The sequence below is a fragment of the Dendroctonus ponderosae genome, unplaced genomic scaffold (assembly GCF_020466585.1).
Source record: "Dendroctonus ponderosae isolate FM_Combo_2020 unplaced genomic scaffold, Dpon_F_20191213v2 Dpon_F_20191213_5, whole genome shotgun sequence".
In the NCBI taxonomy this organism is placed as follows: domain Eukaryota; kingdom Metazoa; phylum Arthropoda; class Insecta; order Coleoptera; family Curculionidae; genus Dendroctonus; species Dendroctonus ponderosae.
The window spans coordinates 1,867,368-1,885,492 of record NW_026018715.1 but is presented as its reverse complement, the minus strand read 5'-3'; the positions used below and the strand labels follow the sequence as shown (position 1 = coordinate 1,885,492).

Below are 18,125 nucleotides of genomic sequence, written 5' to 3'. Positions count from 1 at the left end.
TGATTCCCGACATCTCAAACCTCCTGGAAAGTACCTAAACTCTCAAACTCTTCCAAATTTAACTCTCTAGGCCAACCGCCACAAACCACTACTTTTCGTGGTCCGTACCCCTACTTTTTTTCTTTCTTCGTTCGCTCTCAGCCCCGAAACCACCAAAACCCCCACCCCAAACCCACCAAGGCTCTTGCAGGCTACCATCAAAGACAAAAAGCCTTAAATGGCTATGTCTGCGGTAAACATCATGTCACATCTGTGTGTTTATTCTTGACATTGAGAGAAGGAAGTAACCCCGGGAGTGTCCCAGGGAGTCCCTCCCCGCTCACCATCCCCAGCAAAAAAAATGGTATTCTTGAATGATATATATTTTAATTAATAATTATGCTGTTTGCTTTATTATTGATGAACCCTGAACTATTATATCATATGGTGTTAAATCAATTACATCCTTTGTTAACATGCTATTTTTCAGGTCCACCAAGTCACTTTTTTAAATGTCTCTTTTTACTAATTAGATTTTTTCTCAGAGTTTTCCAACAGGCGGCGTGTTCTTTGCGTCAGGTGAGTGGCGTTTTTAGATAAAAAACAAGTATAGTCTAAACAGTATAAATACGAGCGCGGTAGTATGTTCTGACTGCATACTGCAGGATTAAAGTGTTCAAATAAGAGTGTGTAACAAACTTTCATTGTGTGTTTAAGTACCGTGTGGACTTTTTGTCGATGGATGCGTAGAAAATGGAGGATGGGGCGCCAGCTTTACAGAAAACTGGTAAGTATTTTTTTATGATTTATAAATTCTTTAGTTTCAACTGAGTTTAATTCTTCGAAAAGCAGCTGAAGCTTTATGTATTCTTTTATTTTTTGCTCTTAATGGTTTGGAACAATTTCCTGCAGTACTAAACACATTTTTTTTGTTTTTTGTAGGTGGCACGATGCAGCTTTCGGTAAGTTTCGCATTTTTTGCCCCTGCTTGCCATGTAGATATAGGACTTTTAGTCCCATATTGCTGACTGCATTTCATGATTTTGGTGCATATTTTTATCCGACCAAGAACGACGAAGGAGTTTCTGGATTCTGGCTAGGGTTTTTTCATTTTCAAATTTTAAGTCAGATTTGATACGTTAACAAATGAGGTTCTCTGGAGGAGACTTTTCTGTTCTTAATTGAACAAACATTTAAATGGTTTTCCATACTTGACGTTAGTTGATGTCTAATATTTGATTTGGAATATGCTCAAGAAAGGTGAACCTTATGCATGTTCGATATTGTTATACATGTTAAGTTTCGAAGAGCACAATTGAAAAACTAAGCACAAATATGTGTAACCCTGACAGGTTTACCAACAAATAAATCCCTGCATGCATATTTACCGCATTTTTATAAAACACTACAGAAGCGTAATTATTTAAAATTCGAATAGAAAACTTGTGTACTTTTAAGCAAAGTAACGGTTTCATTTTATTTTTATTATATTCAGCTTACCTTTTGAATTAAACGTTGAAAAAGTTTATGAAATTTTGATCTTGAATGCATACATCCTGCTTTTAACTTTATTAATTTCAACAACAGATATCAGCTGCAATATGACCGTTGGCGCATAAATAAATTTGTATTGATAATACAAACACCACAATTTAGTAAAATATATTTATAAGTACATATTTTTTTTACTATTTACTGTAATAAGAAAATTTTAGCTACGTAAATTTCGTAGTTCATAATTGGTCACTGAAATATTTACTTTTTGTTTCATTCTCAAATTTAAGTATTCGGGGAAATTGGCAACAGGAGTGGCAACATAAGCTGGACCTTTGTCAATTAAGATATTTTTTTTCGTTTTGGTTAAATTTTCTTATTGCCTAAGCGTTTTGGCGCTGTGGGGAATAAAGGAAGAATCCACCAGTACGTGTACCACGGACAAAGAAGATCCTTCGACAAGGATATTCTTCAGGAGTTCTTCAGAAGAATTCAGCTTGGATGGATAGCTTATGGAAAACTTAGTAAGTTCTTTAATTCCAAATTTCCACAATACCTTAAAACACAGGTTTTTGGCCAATGTGTCCTGCCGACCTTAACGAACGTCGCAGAAACATAAAGCCTTAATGAGGGGACGATGCAGGGTTTGAGGATTGCTCAAAAAAAAATGGAGAGGAAAATAGTAGGAATACGACTACAAGACCGAAAGACAAACGAATGGATCATACAACATATAAAAGCGATAGACATCGCAGACCGGGTGGCGACGCTAAAAGGGAAATGAGCTGGTCATTTGATTAGGTTAGATGATAATAGATGGACCAGGAAGAGAACTGAGTGGAGGCCCAGAACAACTAAAAGGAGCCCAGGACTACCAAGAACAAGGTGGAAAAATGACATCCTGAGACTGGCAGGTACCCAATGGATGAGAGGTCTATGTCCAGAGATGGACGGAGAGAGGCTGACAGATTCCTCAAGGTTTGCTGGAGCTGTTGGCTGTTTTAGGTCAGAAACAATCAATTGATTACACCTTGTAAAGGTGGTCAATGTCAATTTCCCACAAACACCTAACTAATGGTCATATTGAGAGCACATTGGCAACAGCGTTACTAGTTTTTACTTATAATTGGCAGACATGGATGAATCATTCGTTTGGCCAAGCGATAACATTTAAACGAGTACTTGAAGCGGCATTGACCACATTGCGTCCATATACGAAACGAAAACTAAAACAAGTTGCCTTATATGAATTTGGTAATTAACCAAATAAACTGCCGTGCACAGATTCGTTTCGAGCAAACGTTCCTTTGTAAAGTATTAAGACCTCAAAATACAAGATAATAAGTATTAATAGATAGTCCTTAATCTAACAAAAACCCATGGACAAAAGTATAGCATTTTCTTCGTTATATTTGTTAGTTGACCATCTGTTATCATTCGATATTGAACAAGTGAAAGGTGTGAAGGTATTAATATTGAGTAAAATGTGGTTAATTTTGAGTATTCATTTTTAATTGTTACTCCACTAAATTCAATATATTCAAAATAATCAATACTTTCATGACTTATATTACCATACTCTTGTAAAATACAGTTTTGTTTTCTATTATGTTCATTAGTTTTATACACAACGTTTGTACATGCATTTTAAGAAAAACTTCAAGTTTTATTTTTTTATCTTATCTATTTCTACCCACGATAAAAAAGTACCTACTGTGAAAAGTAACACAATCTTAGTTGCACCAGAAAGATAGACTCAAACACAGCTATTCTAAAATGTTTTTAAAATTAAAAAAATCTTTAAACTAGAATATCTCCAACCGACAGGTGTATTCCCAAATATTACTAATTATTGTAATAATAACAGGAAAGGTCCTCACTATCTATTCACGTTATATGGATTAATAACTGATAATTATCTAGATGATCAAGAAATAGGGTTTGCAGTTAATAATATAACCTCATAGAAAAGCCCTTTACCAACAACTTATCTCAGCCTTAGGATTTTTTATGCGGAAATGCGGTTTTTGCACACTTTTCACTCCTTCAACTTCACTACTATTCCATAATAAATTTATAACAAAAGAAGGTTTTTGTTAATTTGATTAGTTTGTGTTTGTTGATTAAATTGGTCAACTGCTCCTTTTTTCTTTTAATTAATGTTAAATAGCTACCTCCATTAAGACGGGAATTTACCGATTATTTGCTATTTTCTGAGACCGAGATATTTGCTACTTTCTGCCCATGCAGAGTTGCCATGGGCCGAGGTGATAAAAGTGCAACCTATAGTGGTGTCCTTTGCTATCTTATGGAAAAGTTCTGAATTTCAATGAGAGAATAGTGGGTAAAACCCACATTTCCGCCAAAACAATACTACTATGAAAAGTGGCTATTATTTTTTAGTGTCCTTAAAATAATTTCTACTTTAAGTATAAAATATTATTTGTTGTATACCTACGTAAATAAGGTTTTTTATTTAAAAAATATGCATTACAAATGTTTTAAAATTGTTTCTGCAGGTGACGCACAATTGCCCGTCACTTTATGACGACTATATCTATATGCTATATCACGACAACGGCAACCACAAGTGAAATCACATTCACAGGTTAAATTTACAGTTAAAAAAATGACATTCACAGTTATCACAGTGATTTTTAAAATCACGCTTTAGCTCATCTCTTCTCCACACTATCTAGATAATTAATCCTTTGACTTGCGTCCGAAATATCAGTATTTCTCAAATTAATCTCAATTTTTCTTTCAAGACAAATATTGTACTTAATAACATGGCTCAACGCCATTTCCAAAAACAAAGATAACCCTTTGGACCCACGCTGCAAAAAGGATAATTCTCGAAAGCAAGCGTATCAAAATTTGATATTTAGACCGTCTGTTTCGTCCCCGATACAACGATACAAACTCTCTCAGTTTGCATCGCAATCGTGTTCTTAGCCAAAAATTTTTAAGTAATAGTTAATTACTTAACAAATGCGGAAAACGATGGGGATTGGAACCAATAATTAAGAGTTGAAATAAATAAATTTAGCAACACCCTGCATGGGTACATTTTATAAACATTTGATGAGAGAGAGATGAGATGAGATGCTCTTATAGGAACAGAATTATGCAGATTTTGAAAGTACCTACATGCAAAGGCGAAGTCAATTTTGAGTGTGAGTAAAATTTAAGCGCTTCTTATTAACATGCTTCAAATGTGAATTATTTCTTCTACTGAGATATCAATGTTACGTTTACTATTGACAATTTTATCTACATGCTGAACAAGTTTTGTCACTTATAGTAAGACCTGTATAATAAATATTATAATATTTCTTAAATGCGATAAAACGGCAACGTTATAAAACAAATATGGTGATAAATAAATAAATAAATAAATCGCTGTGTAACGGTGAAAAGCAATTTAGCTGATAGGAAAACATATTCAGCTCCAAACTGATGAATACGTTCGGAAACATAGACTCGTAGGCGACATGTTTGTCTGCAAATTAACATATTCAGAAATTGTTCAAAAATACGCCGATATTTGCCATATATTTATCTATATCCATTTTATGAACAATCAAGATCATATCTAATATATGAAAGCTGTCCTTCAAATCGATCTCCAATTCAAAGAACTGATATAAAAAGTAACTAGTATAATAGAACAATACTATTTAGGTAAAGTGTGTCATCAAACACGGTCTCACCGGTTGTGAAATGTGAATAAACGAGTCGGAAATCAGATGCAGTCTAGTTTCAGATGCTTTTTGATTTAAACAACTGAGAAAGCCGTGACCAATTAAACACTCTAAACTGTTTGCAGGCATCAGCATAAAACAAAACAAAATTATATATGTTCATACCGAACACTTCCGACACTAAATGAACTATTTTCTCAAAACATGTAAGGTCAGACAATCAATTTATCAGCAATATATCAATATTCATGGATCAACTCACTTTGGTTCAGTTTGACTTGATCATTACCACTTTTGAGGTCGTTAAATTCAAACTACACTGACCATCCCTCTAGCAACTACAAACTTTGTATAGATCCGTTGGGTGTGTCTACCAGCCAATATTTGTTATGGGAGTTTTGTAACCGCAACGTATATGTGTGTAAGAGTTAAAATTAGAACACAATCTATAACATATTTTCATAAACTTTCTTTCATAAAATTCTTTAAATTTCAAATTTTTGCTTACGTTTCTTGTATATTAAAATCTTCTTCGAAAAATCTATAAGTTATAATGTAAGACAAGCGTACTTTTAATGCGCTAATTTTTTTCTATGAAAAACACGAGTGGACTTGCCAGCCGCATGATAACTCATGATAACCAAGAAATAAAACCCGCGCTGAATATAAATTTTCATTTAATTAGATACCAGACCGGCTCGCGCGTCTATCGTGTAAGAGGACTTAATTTATCTAAAGTCTTTTCAAAATTCTCATATTATTAAAAGCACAATTCAGTAAAGGTTATTTAATATTATAATATTAGATTGAAAAAAATCCCAAAAACACTTTGCCTAATTGCATGGTTGCCGCTAAAAGAAATGAACCTTTTTGAAACAGTTGGTCCGTACTCTTCAAGCAAATATCATAATCCCTTTAAAAGAATGACTTCAATTTTGAATCAGCCTGTATAACCGCTATCTATTTTTTGTGGTAGTGTACTATTTAGACTTTAAATAAATGAAAAGTTAAGCTTATCTTGATATTGACCACATCACCAGAATATAGAATACTGTTGGTATGCAATAGTTTGAATGTAAATGGATTCGGTTATTGAAGGTAATATTTTAACGCATCTACTACACTACTAAAATAAGACAAAATAATGATGTTTAAAATAATTTCAGGTAACTAACCCTAATATCAAAACTTTTGAAAAAGTATCTTACCATAAGTTATCTCAGTAGGGAATCCAATCGAATGTGAAAATAGTGAAGGATTCCGAAATGCGGCGGCTGTTCTGAAATGCAGAAAACATTTTTAGAATAGTGTTAAGATTTGATGATCAAATAGGTTTGCGTAGTAAGTGATTGAAAAGAAAACTAGTTTGGAAACAAGCGAACATAGTTTGTGATTTGTGAACTACTAACAACAAAACATTTCAATGGGTTCACATAGTTTGGGAAATTATAGAATCTACACGGTTATTCAATAACATTATTAAAAATTTGGATACCTGTTGCTTTATACTAAAATCAGAAAAGCTAACAAATTACTCTTAAAGTTTTTTTTTCAGTACATTTTAGAGCTTTAGCTACCACCGAGCATATGGTAAATACATTTTTAAATATCGTATTGATGAATATAATGTTTCAGTGTGAAACAAAACTATTAATAAAACGTGTTATTTAATTAAAACATTGATGCCCAAAAACAATAAATACTTTTTAAGGGAAATTAGGTATTTTTCGTTGATGTATTTGCACCAAATAGTGGCAATTTAACAGTTATTTACCACCTTAATAATGAAAAAAATGGAAATTAATAATAATGTTTCTGTATATGTAAACTTCATGTTGCAAACAAATTAAATTGGAACTCTATTCATTTTAATGTTGACGAAAGAATAAACACAAAATAATTAGATATTATCTATAGATTAGACAAAACTGTAGTCAAAATCAATAAAGTATTGTAAAATAGTGCAAACGAATATTATCTTTAATACCATTTGTCGAATAAGTATTGAAGCTGTGACTTACTGAAAAGTCATTCCTACAGTTCCTATGATTTTATAGAAATGCGCTATTTTTTTTTTCAATTAAAAGAGCTTATAAAAGCTTTTCAGAAAAATTACTCTACTATTCAGGGGATTTAAATACATCGTCAAACCAAACTTATTTTTAAATTATTAAATAGTTCCTAAATATTGCTAAATGTGAGCAATTGTCGATTCAGTGAATTATTAAGTGCCAATTATCACACTCGGTTGCCGAACCATAAATTATGCACCAGGATCATAAATATTTGATAGTGATTCTTTTAAAGTGCCATTAAAGTGTCAATGCTTGGTCGAGGTAAGCTTCTTTTCTTATTAATTTAAATTAATCTGAGTATCCAAAGAATAAAGACACCTTTGTGGGCTTTCACACAATCACGGTTAGTGCATGTTGTCACTATTTTAAATGATTGTACATCAACACAGTAGAGGTAGCACGCCATAACGGTTATTTTTCTGGAACAGGATACAACGTTGAATTCGCATTTAATTGCATATTAGGTTCCAAAAGTAAGATGTCAAGAATTTTTCATTCAAAATTTGCAATGATGGAAAAAAATTCTTAATATTGGTAAACTAAAAATAATATATGTATTCTAAAAAGAAAAACAAAACATGGGTCATAAGAAACTGTTTCAAGAAAAAAATTAATAATAAAATAGAATGGTTTAAATAAAACATACGCTTTCCATGCGAAAATGTTCAAAAAGCTAATTTTCATTTCAGAATTAATTAATATTTAATGTATTTTCCCTTATGCTTTTTACTAAGTCTAGTTCTTCGCTCGTTTATGATAGCACCCGCTTTGGAAAATCTCTCGCATGGAACAGAAGTACTAATATACCTGTGGTTTTTGGTTGATGAAACAAGTTTGTCAAAATCTTAACAAATTGAATAATCTCTTTTGGCTATCTTTTAACTGAACTTTCTCTAATTGATGAGGCGCCACAGTGAATTGAATTATTTACGCGTGTTATTAAGTCGATAATAATACTATTAAATAATCCAAATTAAAAGAGATGCACTCAAACAAAAATGGGTGTTTGGCATTCCTGAACGAAGTTATACCAGAGTTAAGTTACTTTTGGAAAAACATTTATTACAGATCATCAGAGACCATTCAAAGTTAGACTAAAAACACTAAATTATATCATCACCGCAACTAAATAATATTTCGCTGATCTGACCGATTATAGTTCCTGCAGAACTGAAATTCTTATAGACGAAAAGTGATAAACACAATCATCAACGCAACGCGCAACTGTACAAATTTTCCATTGACAAATGGTTACTGGAACTGGATGGTTTTGTGCTGAGGCGAAGTGCAAACCACTTTTTCGGTTGTATGGAACGGTTCCAAAACAACCGACAAAATTGGCAAAGTGTAACTGCGGTTACACGCCTGGAACACTTATTTTATCGGTTACCTTAAATACCGACCATCACTACAACATAGTCAGATAGAGGAACCAGTGCCGAGCGATTGGAATCCTCCCACTGTATATCGAGAGCCCTCAACAGACTGTGGAAAGACGGTCTCATGTACGACATAACTGAAACAGATAGTAATATGAAACTGCGAGAGAGGGCAGATATTTGCAGAAAGGGCTTTAGCGTCAAAGTTGCAACTCACAGCTTCTAATCCAGAGGCACGGAAACAGGAGTGCTGCAAACCCGGTGTTTTCTAGTTGGTAAGAATCGTGAAGATTTTTAATGTACTACTGCCGAGCGAGCAAAAAGTATAATATAATACCAAATATCGCTTGCGGTAACCGAAGAGTTTTTAATGTTTGTGTAAACGAACGCTAATTTGCGATAGTTTTTTGAAATGTAAACGTTCGAGAATATATGATAGTAATTCGCGATAATTGTTGAGATTTATTTTTTCAGCTTGTGTAGGTCGTTTTCGGCATTAAAGTTGTTGAAAAAAGTGTTTTATTGAAAATAGGCGTAATCAAGTCCTAATGTTTCTTACTGCAACATATCCAACACCTATTATTAAGTCAGTTCAACAAAGGGTGAAAGTTATCAAAATGTAAAAATTGGATTCCGGAGAAGTTGAATTCATAAGGTTTTCATGTCCTTGCAATTATAAACACCACGGAAATATAATGGGGCAAAAAGGAATAACAGCACAACACAAACCAAATGTTGTACTTAGTATATTTCGCTCTGTAAACATATGTTCCAAATTCCAAACATCAAAAGTTGTACATTATCTACCTACAACGAAAAGTTAGTTATTATAAACTAAAATATTAAAATAAAAATGTTTTCTAAAGCATGCAACGGTTACCTATTTTTCAAATCGATTCTAAGCCAAGCAAAATATTATGCTTTTCGCCAATGGTCCATTCATATGAGACTCGCCTATTCATATGAGATCGCGACTCATTCTATCTATTATTCATTTTCCAAGAGAAACAAAATCAAATTGGGAAACACCCCACTTTGTAATTGTAAACTTTCTGAACAATGCACATATATTGTAACATAAATTATCAAAGTTACGGTTAAAGTCCGATTTGTATCTGAACTTGTGTGACAATGTATCTAAACTTTAGATTTAATAATAAAATCGCTCCTCAACAAAATAAGTCTGATAGTTTAATAAACAAAATGGACAAAAAGACCGATATATAGTCTGTACACTATAACTTTGGTCCGGACGTCATCAGTCACGAAATTTGACTACCAACATAAAAACAATTATGCATAAAATTTGTATGATAAGTCGAATATTCTTTGTTTTACTACCACTGCTAAACAAAATGTAAAAGAGACTTAATATATCTATATTTCGTTTAAATCCGATTACAAATTGGGTAAATAAAACGTCGGTTAGCGTCCACTATCATTGATTTACAAACGAGACGTTTTTGTTGTTGTAAAAAATATCCCTCATCAGATAACAAGAGACCTAAAACTGCATCACTGGATCTGTAGATAGAAATGCCGGTTATCAATCACATAACTAAGGTCGCAACACCTCTAGTTTTAGGCTTTTTGATACCTGATGATGGTTATCTTTTAAAATGACCGAAACACGTCGTTCGTAAATAAATCAGTGGACTCTAACCCGCTTTTTTTATCCGGTATGTTTATATATCTATCATAAAAACTATTAGTAATCAATATTCGTTAGTGATGCAATATTGACAAACACATGCGTACATAATATTAAGTGTTATATAACACCTTTAATCGTGAACGCCATAAATTTAAATCAAATTCCCGCTACTAAAAGGTAAATCAACTCTGCTGCCATTTACATTTACTAACATCCAGCACCTACTTATTTTAATGAATGAATCATTTAATGAATCTATTAGCATTGATTTATTATAGCATTCAAGAGTTTAAGATCATGCGGTGGTGTTCTCAGTTGTGTTTTAATAGACGAAACACGAAATAAATTTCGATTATATTTTTTACTGAAGCATAATATACAAAAGTAACACGAAAAACAAGTAGATATTAAAGTGAGTAATCTTTCCAAATGCATAACGGAGATGGAAGATTTACTACAATAATCCTGCAAGTACATTTAGAAAAATGTATGATTAAAATAAAATATTGCAAACTTTGACGCTTAAAAAAGCAAATCAGATTTGCAAAAATCTAAAACATTGCTATACATATGTAAAATACAAATGAGATTTTATTAGTGCGGATACACTTTTTATAGCTAGTTATACGGAGGCGAAAATAGCGCAATACGGGGTGCTCTATTTGGTGTCTTTCGAAACTTTTCTTTAATTAAAACGGATATTTTGAATTACAGTAAAAAATGTTACTATCATTATTTTTTTAAATGTCTACCAAATTTGAAACACACGTTTATCATTAAAAGTCTCAACATTTATTTTTTTGTTAAAACAAAATCGACAAATCCAATTTTTTGCAGATTTGAAAACACTCGAGTATTCTAAGACTTCCTTTCTAAACAGAGCAGCATCGCAATATTTGTGTAATTACAAGATATAGAACTTCCAACATACAGAAGCATGATAAATTAGGCATAGGTAACACTGTGTTAAGTGGCGCTTTTGCGTTGATGCCGCTGTGTTAGTTGGTGAGTTATAACTCATCGCTCCTCACTGCGCCGCACCTTGAATTGCGCTTGTGGCGGAATAATTCTTGAAATCAGAACTTTTCACAGATTCATTTTCACAGAGACATTCTTAATTACATACTTGAAATTTAGTTTATTTGTATCATCGCTTGGAAATTGAGCAACAGTTTCACTTTTCAGTGTTTGCGGTTGTTTAGTCAATATTTTTTCAAAAACAAAATTAATCGGATATTAATTTTAGTTTTGGCGTTGTGCACTAATCACTGCAGCTGAGTAAAATTCAGACAAATATAAATTGCTCTAAATTTAAATTAGTGAAAAATATAGAACTTTTGACTAAAAGTTCTATATTCATCAACTGACTCGTAGGGTGGATTTGGTATCGATTCAGCTTTTTTGGGCGGCTTTGCATTTTTATATTAAGCCCATCTGAAGCTTTTCACTAAAGAACCGCTTCAGATATGGAAATTTGGGTTTCAGTATTCAATATAATTAGCATCAGCTTACTGGTAGTGTGGATTTGGTTCCAATTAAACCATTGATTCCTTTACAAGAGATTTTTAAACTTTGGAAATGTTTTGGCTGGTTTTGGATGTATTTTGGGCAAGCTCATCGGAAGCTTATCTCCAAAGAACCGTTTCGGATATACAAATATGAGCTCCAGCTTTATGTTTTTTTGTTAAAAAAAATCAATAGTTTTAGTTTCGTTTGTTTGTTCATTACGAAATCGACTAAAACATGACGCCACCTTTTTTCACCTTGCTCAAAAACCATTTGAGCCATGGAATTCGTTTTCTTTGAATCTTTGAATAGAGAATTGGTAATTCGATTCAGTTATAACAACGTGCGTGAGTAAACTCTGTTCGACTGGTCACAAAAAGTCACACTAAATTTGAATATCAGACATTCAGGAGCAAGTTTACGCCAAAATTTCATATAAAAAATACGTCTTCTACATAATGTTAATCTTTCAAGTTTCTACTGGCTTTACTTTGGATGCCATATTTTTTGGAGCAACATTTTACCAAATGAAACGCAACTGCTTCGGTGAATAGTGTGCCGGTGTATTGGATTGGCGCAACAAGCCATTTCGGCATCACTGCGCCAACTCCTTAAAAATAATTGAGTTACCCCTGCCAATGAGAACAGGTAGAATTCCAAGAAACATGGGGGATTTAAATGTTTTTGATCATATACTTTTGAAAGCTAAACATGAGCGTCTTTTTTCGTTTAAACTTTAGTTAAGTTCAACTAACAGTGAAGAGTATTATAGAATTACCTGCAATTTAAAATGCAAGTTCTGATTTAATGAGAAAAAATACACAACTATGATGTGATTCATCTCCCATTGCCATTAACTATAACTACGGGAAATGTTTTACGCACGCAATATTATGCTACATCAAAACAACGGTACCTACACGTAGGTATATAATGAGCGGATCTTAAGTAATTTAAACATTTATATGTACATATACGTAAATGCGGAAATGCAACAAATAAACATACCAACACAACATTTTAACATTAAGAATCTTGTACCAATTTCCAAAACTATTTATTTTATCAATTAATAATTGTTAACAGAACACTGTACACTGTGTTCAAAAATACACAAATACACGGTTGATGGCACCTTAGGGATCCACGATCAACGGACTATTGCTTATTCTCAAAATTGGGCTACTTCTAAAATCACTCCTAATCTCATACAATGTGCCTCATTTGAAATTGTTAAATTGATTGGATTTTTTGGATAAGTGGTAACGCTTTTGCTGAAATAATTTAAAATCGCTGGATCACTAGTGATTAGGGATGGTCGGCATTTAACGTAACCGCTGAAATGTGTTCCAGACGTGTAACTTATAACCGCAGTTCCACTTTGCCAATTTAACCGGTTGATTTTGAAACCGTCTCATAAACCCGAAAAAGTGGTTCGCAGCAGCACCAAACCGATGCCACAGCGTCCAGCCATCTATCCAGTTAGAGCAGTTTCAGTAACCATTTGTCAACGGAAAATATGTTTAGTTGCGCCTTGCGATGATGATTGTGTTTATCACCTTTCGTCTATAAGAATTACCGTTCGGTGCTCCAGGAACCATCATCGAGCAGATTATCGGAATGTTGATTCATTTTTAAATGAAAATTAGTTTTAAAACATTTTCAACAGCAAAGCGCATATTTGATGTAAACCATTCGATTTTATGATCAGTTTTTTGTTAAGTAGTTACTTATGACCAATGTTTTGCTTTTATTATTTTTAGTTTGGGTTAGTTAATTAGCATTGGTACTAAGAATTTATTTTTAAATAAACTTAATAACTATTTATCATCAGAATTTCTACCATCATCATCATTGCGAATTTTTAATGAAAAATTTAAAAAGTCACATGCTACTGTTGAAACCGTATTTCGAAACCTAATACCAAAGTGAAACCACAACTTGTAACTTGTTCCAGAAAAATAACCGTTTAGCACACTAGTGATTATAAAAATAGGCAAATTTTCAAAATATTGCAAAGTTCCGTTTTCCAAATAGGTCTAAGGAGGAGTCACCCTGTAATAATATGTAATCTTCCAGTTTCTTTTTCGGAGCGTCGCCATTGATTCGCAAAATACTAAGCTGTGGTTCCTAATTTCGAAATATGCATATAACATACAAACAGGATAGGGTTCCTGTTTATAATACACACAAATAAAGGGACCAGTTTGGACCCCATCTATTTAAAACTGCCATATGTTGGTAGCACACATGTTTCAAATAAAACCGCGGCAGTTTGGGTCATTATAGATGTACGCAAATATACTGCGTGCAGTAAATAATGCACAATTAACTACAAATGTATTGGTCTTGGCGGTTTCTATTAATAGCAAGATCTCCTACTGAAAGACGGTTTGTAAGAACTATCCTATTCACATTGTGCATTAAAGGATTTAAATTTTTTACACCCGCTTATATCTGCTACAATTTACCGCGTGTGTAATTTGAAAATATATTTAAGCTGTTCAAACACAAATAATGTTTTGGCACAAAAATACAAAAACTTCCTTTCCTAATACCTAAAGAAATTTGTTTAGCTGCTGTATTAAAATATATAAAATTACTAACTACCGTGCTTAAGAGATTAACATGAGTGGTGCGATTGCAAATCATGCCGAATACAAAAAAGATTTTTTTGCGAATTATGGTACGGGTTTGATATATTGCGGGTTTAAAGCTAAAACTGACCAAGTCTAAAATATAAATTTTTGGTAAAATTTATACCAGAATCCTTTTGGAAAGTATTATTATTTTTAATTCCTAATCAACAACACAAATTCGGCAATTTTAGACTTGATCACTTTTAGCTTTAAACCCGCAATATATCAAACCCGTACCATAATTCGCAAAAAAATCTGTTTTGACTTCATTTTAACCTTAACTTTGTCTGAAATTAATTAAATAAATACGTTTATTCTGATTCACTTATTATATTGGAAGCACAGTTTTTCTGTAACCAGTGTTAGCTGCACCCCGCACCATATTTTAGTGTTTGGGAAAGTACAGTTTGCTTGTTAATTGAATAAGCCTCAATTCGCGGTGATGTTTACTTCATTAAAATAGCTTTAGCAAACTCCGCCTATGTTATCGATTTTCAAGAGGTACGAATCAATAAATTGCATAACAATATAACGATTTTGTTCAAGTTTTGGATATGCATGCATATTTAATCTCATCACTTAATCTTCTTTTTAGTGCTATTAATGCCGCATCAACTAAGTTACTATTATTTTTTTATATTTAAATTCCTCCTTTTTCATTAAAAGGCGCGACTAAAGTTTAGTGGCTTAAAATCACAGGCGTATCAGAAATATTTTTTGTCTCTCTCGCTCCAAACTCCCGTCTCATCGAACCCCATGATATCCGATTAATCGTGCAACAGGGTTTTCAACTATAAACAAAAGCTATTCTTAGAAGCGCATTTCAGATGCACTTTACTTTTAAAAATCTGTTGTCAAATTCATTTAGGAGCAGTTTGAATGAAATCAGAAATGTTTTGATAAATCATACTAAATGTATGATGATAATCGAATATATCGATGTAGCGAGAAAAGATCGGATTATGAAGATAGAGCAACTAGAAACGACACACAATTACATTTCACAAATATGACAATTATTTATGCATTTCGGAGTGAGGACAACACTAGTTTGATTTATTATTTCATCACGTTTCTTCATCGTAATGTAATGTCTTCCGCATCTAAACCATCTGATAAAAATTAATTTTTTCACTACCTTCTATTCTAATATTATTAATCATAATATTATCCAAGTATGTATATCGTTTGTAGATATGTATTAAAACATTTCTGTATTAAAATAATGGATAAAAACATATATAAATAGATACTTTAAATTAAAATAGGTTTTTAGAACTTTCAAAGAATCGTGATTTTGTACCGTAGTTTGTATAACCTGCATGAATAAATGAATTCTAATATATACATCAAATTGAGAATACATCTTTTTAAAGTGTATTTTATAAAAAAGTATGTACATTTTTTTATTAAAACGATGGTACAACTTGACCTCACTGCGGAATAAAATATAGGGCCTGTTCGAGGGGGTGGTCTGGTTGGTATTGTATTTAAATTTTTTTCGGTATCGTGGGATTTTAATAATTAAGCATGATTTGCTTTTGAAGGTCTTTGTACATTTTAGAAGTGGTATACATTTTAGCTTAAAATATTCATAACTTTTTGTTCATTACTATTTGTTACACAAATTCCTGATTTTCAACTTAATGTTTAAACAATTTACCATTCAGCAATTAAAATTTTATTTATTCTACGTTGTAGATAACTCTTTACGAGTAAAATACAGCCCGACGAGAAGTCTCTCCGTCGTCCCAAGAAAAACTTATTTAGAATCTCGCAAGGGCCTTTTTTTTAATAACAAATAGGAATGAACAAAAAGTTATAAATATTTTAAGCTAAAATTTATACCACATATAAAGTATACAAAAACCTTCAAAAAAGGTTATAGTTAGATTCTTTGAAGCAAAACTAAATTAATTGTAGAAAATTTGTAAAAATGCAAAAATCGGCGATTTTTTCCATTTTTTGAGTAAACAAATCAACGGATTTTAGTTTAGTTTATCCCATATTGTAGGAATTTTTAATACTTGAAAAAATACAACGGTTCAAAAGTTATGCGCAAAAAAACGGGATTTCGCACTTTCTTTATTTAAACAATGTTCCACAGCCGGAAGTCTCGCCTAAACTATTGTCCCAATTTTCTGAACAACTTCCAATCATCTTCAAATTCATTCTTCCAAACAACTTCCAATAATCTTTTACCTACCCTTATCTATTTGGTGCCCGGAATAATCTAATCCGACTGGACTGTCAAGCATCCTCCGCAATGCTTGAATGTGCTACGTGCATTATGCGGGATTAGTGAGAGTTATGTGGCTCCATTCGTGCACATTTCTTACATTTTTGATTAGTGAAAAATCCTCGGGTGTAAAAATATTTCAAAAATCATCAATTGGGATTGGAGTTATTCTACATTCTCAATATTATCCAGATAATGTTAATAAATCTGAATTTATTTCGAGATTAACATTACATTTGTGTTAAACTTGAGATAAACGGGTTATTGTGGAGATTACCCAAGCTCGAAGTTTAACCGTAAAATATTCACATAGACACCCAGATGCCGAATTTATAGTTTAGTTAATATATTTATGATCTGTTCACTTGTTGTTTAGGTTTATCTGTTAATTTTGTACCTTTATGGTTAACACAAGTATTTACATAATGATAAAATGAGAAACCTTATTAGCAAGAGGAAAACAAATACATCGTTGCCAAATTTGCTATTTAGTTTTTTGCAAATATCTTAGTTGTTAATGCGAATGATGGAATTCTGCAATTTCTTTTCTACTCCTTAAATACCCCCAGACAACAGCTTCAGAGGACACTAAAAAACTAAAAACAACTTTGCGAATGTACGTTTTACAAAAGTTAAGCCAAATAATGATAAACTAGACACACCTAATGTAGTATACAAAATAGACTGTTTCGAATGTGATAACACCTACATAGGTCAAACATGGCAATATTTAAAGAAAATAATATACGAACATAAATATAGCATAATATGCACATCACATGTTACATAATTTTGAAATTGACAACACAAAAATACTGATTAATGAATGAAAATAATTATCATAAGAGAAGGGTCCCTGAAATGATACAAATCAAAATGCATAACAAAGCCATGAATTTTAGATCAGATACAGAAAATCTGAGCTCAATATATCAAACATTAATTAAATGAAAAATGAAAGAAACATAAAAGTAACATCCAATACATTGTAAGATAAACAAACCAAAAATAGTATCTGCCGAACGCCAAAGAAAAATAGGGAAAGAAAAGAATTAAATGTAAACAGTTTTTTCGTTTCTTTTTGTTCTGAAATGGACAAACATTGATATACCAATCGATCAGTCCCAAAACTTGCGCAGCAACAACTGCCTACACGAGTAAGTAAGATTCCTTGCCTTTAAGCCTGTGCCCCATGCATCCGTTTATAAAATGGTACGATGATACGAAAGTGTTTCTATTGATTGGAGATCTGTCAATTTGTACGACGGATGACGAATTGACAGATCTCCAACCAATAGAAACACTTTCGTATCATCGTACCATCGTATAAACGGATGCATGGGACACAGGCTTTAGTAACAAATTTCACAGTGACCGCAGGCCTCTCCCTGCGGACACTGTCTAAGAAGAAGACGTGGACCACATGCGATGACCAGTTCCAGCACCACATCGAGGA

The 18,125-nt window shown here is 32.6% G+C and overlaps 1 protein-coding gene across 5 annotated transcripts in view; it reads right to left on the bottom strand.

Annotated features, from left to right (window-relative positions):
- Nucleotides 1-18,125, bottom strand: part of LOC109544375 (interaptin) — a 104,498-nt gene that overhangs the window by 72,432 nt on the left and 13,941 nt on the right. For 3 of the 5 annotated variants that reach the window (XM_048666401.1, XM_048666397.1, XM_048666399.1), the window contains exon 2: nt 6,386-6,456. The exons of 1 other annotated variant lie outside the window; for it this stretch is intronic. The gene's annotated coding sequence lies outside the window, so the exon portion shown is untranslated. Of the gene's footprint in view, nt 1-6,385; nt 6,457-8,642; nt 8,769-18,125 lie in introns of all 5 variants that reach the window. One more of the 5 variants, XM_048666398.1, reaches the window with a different exon arrangement.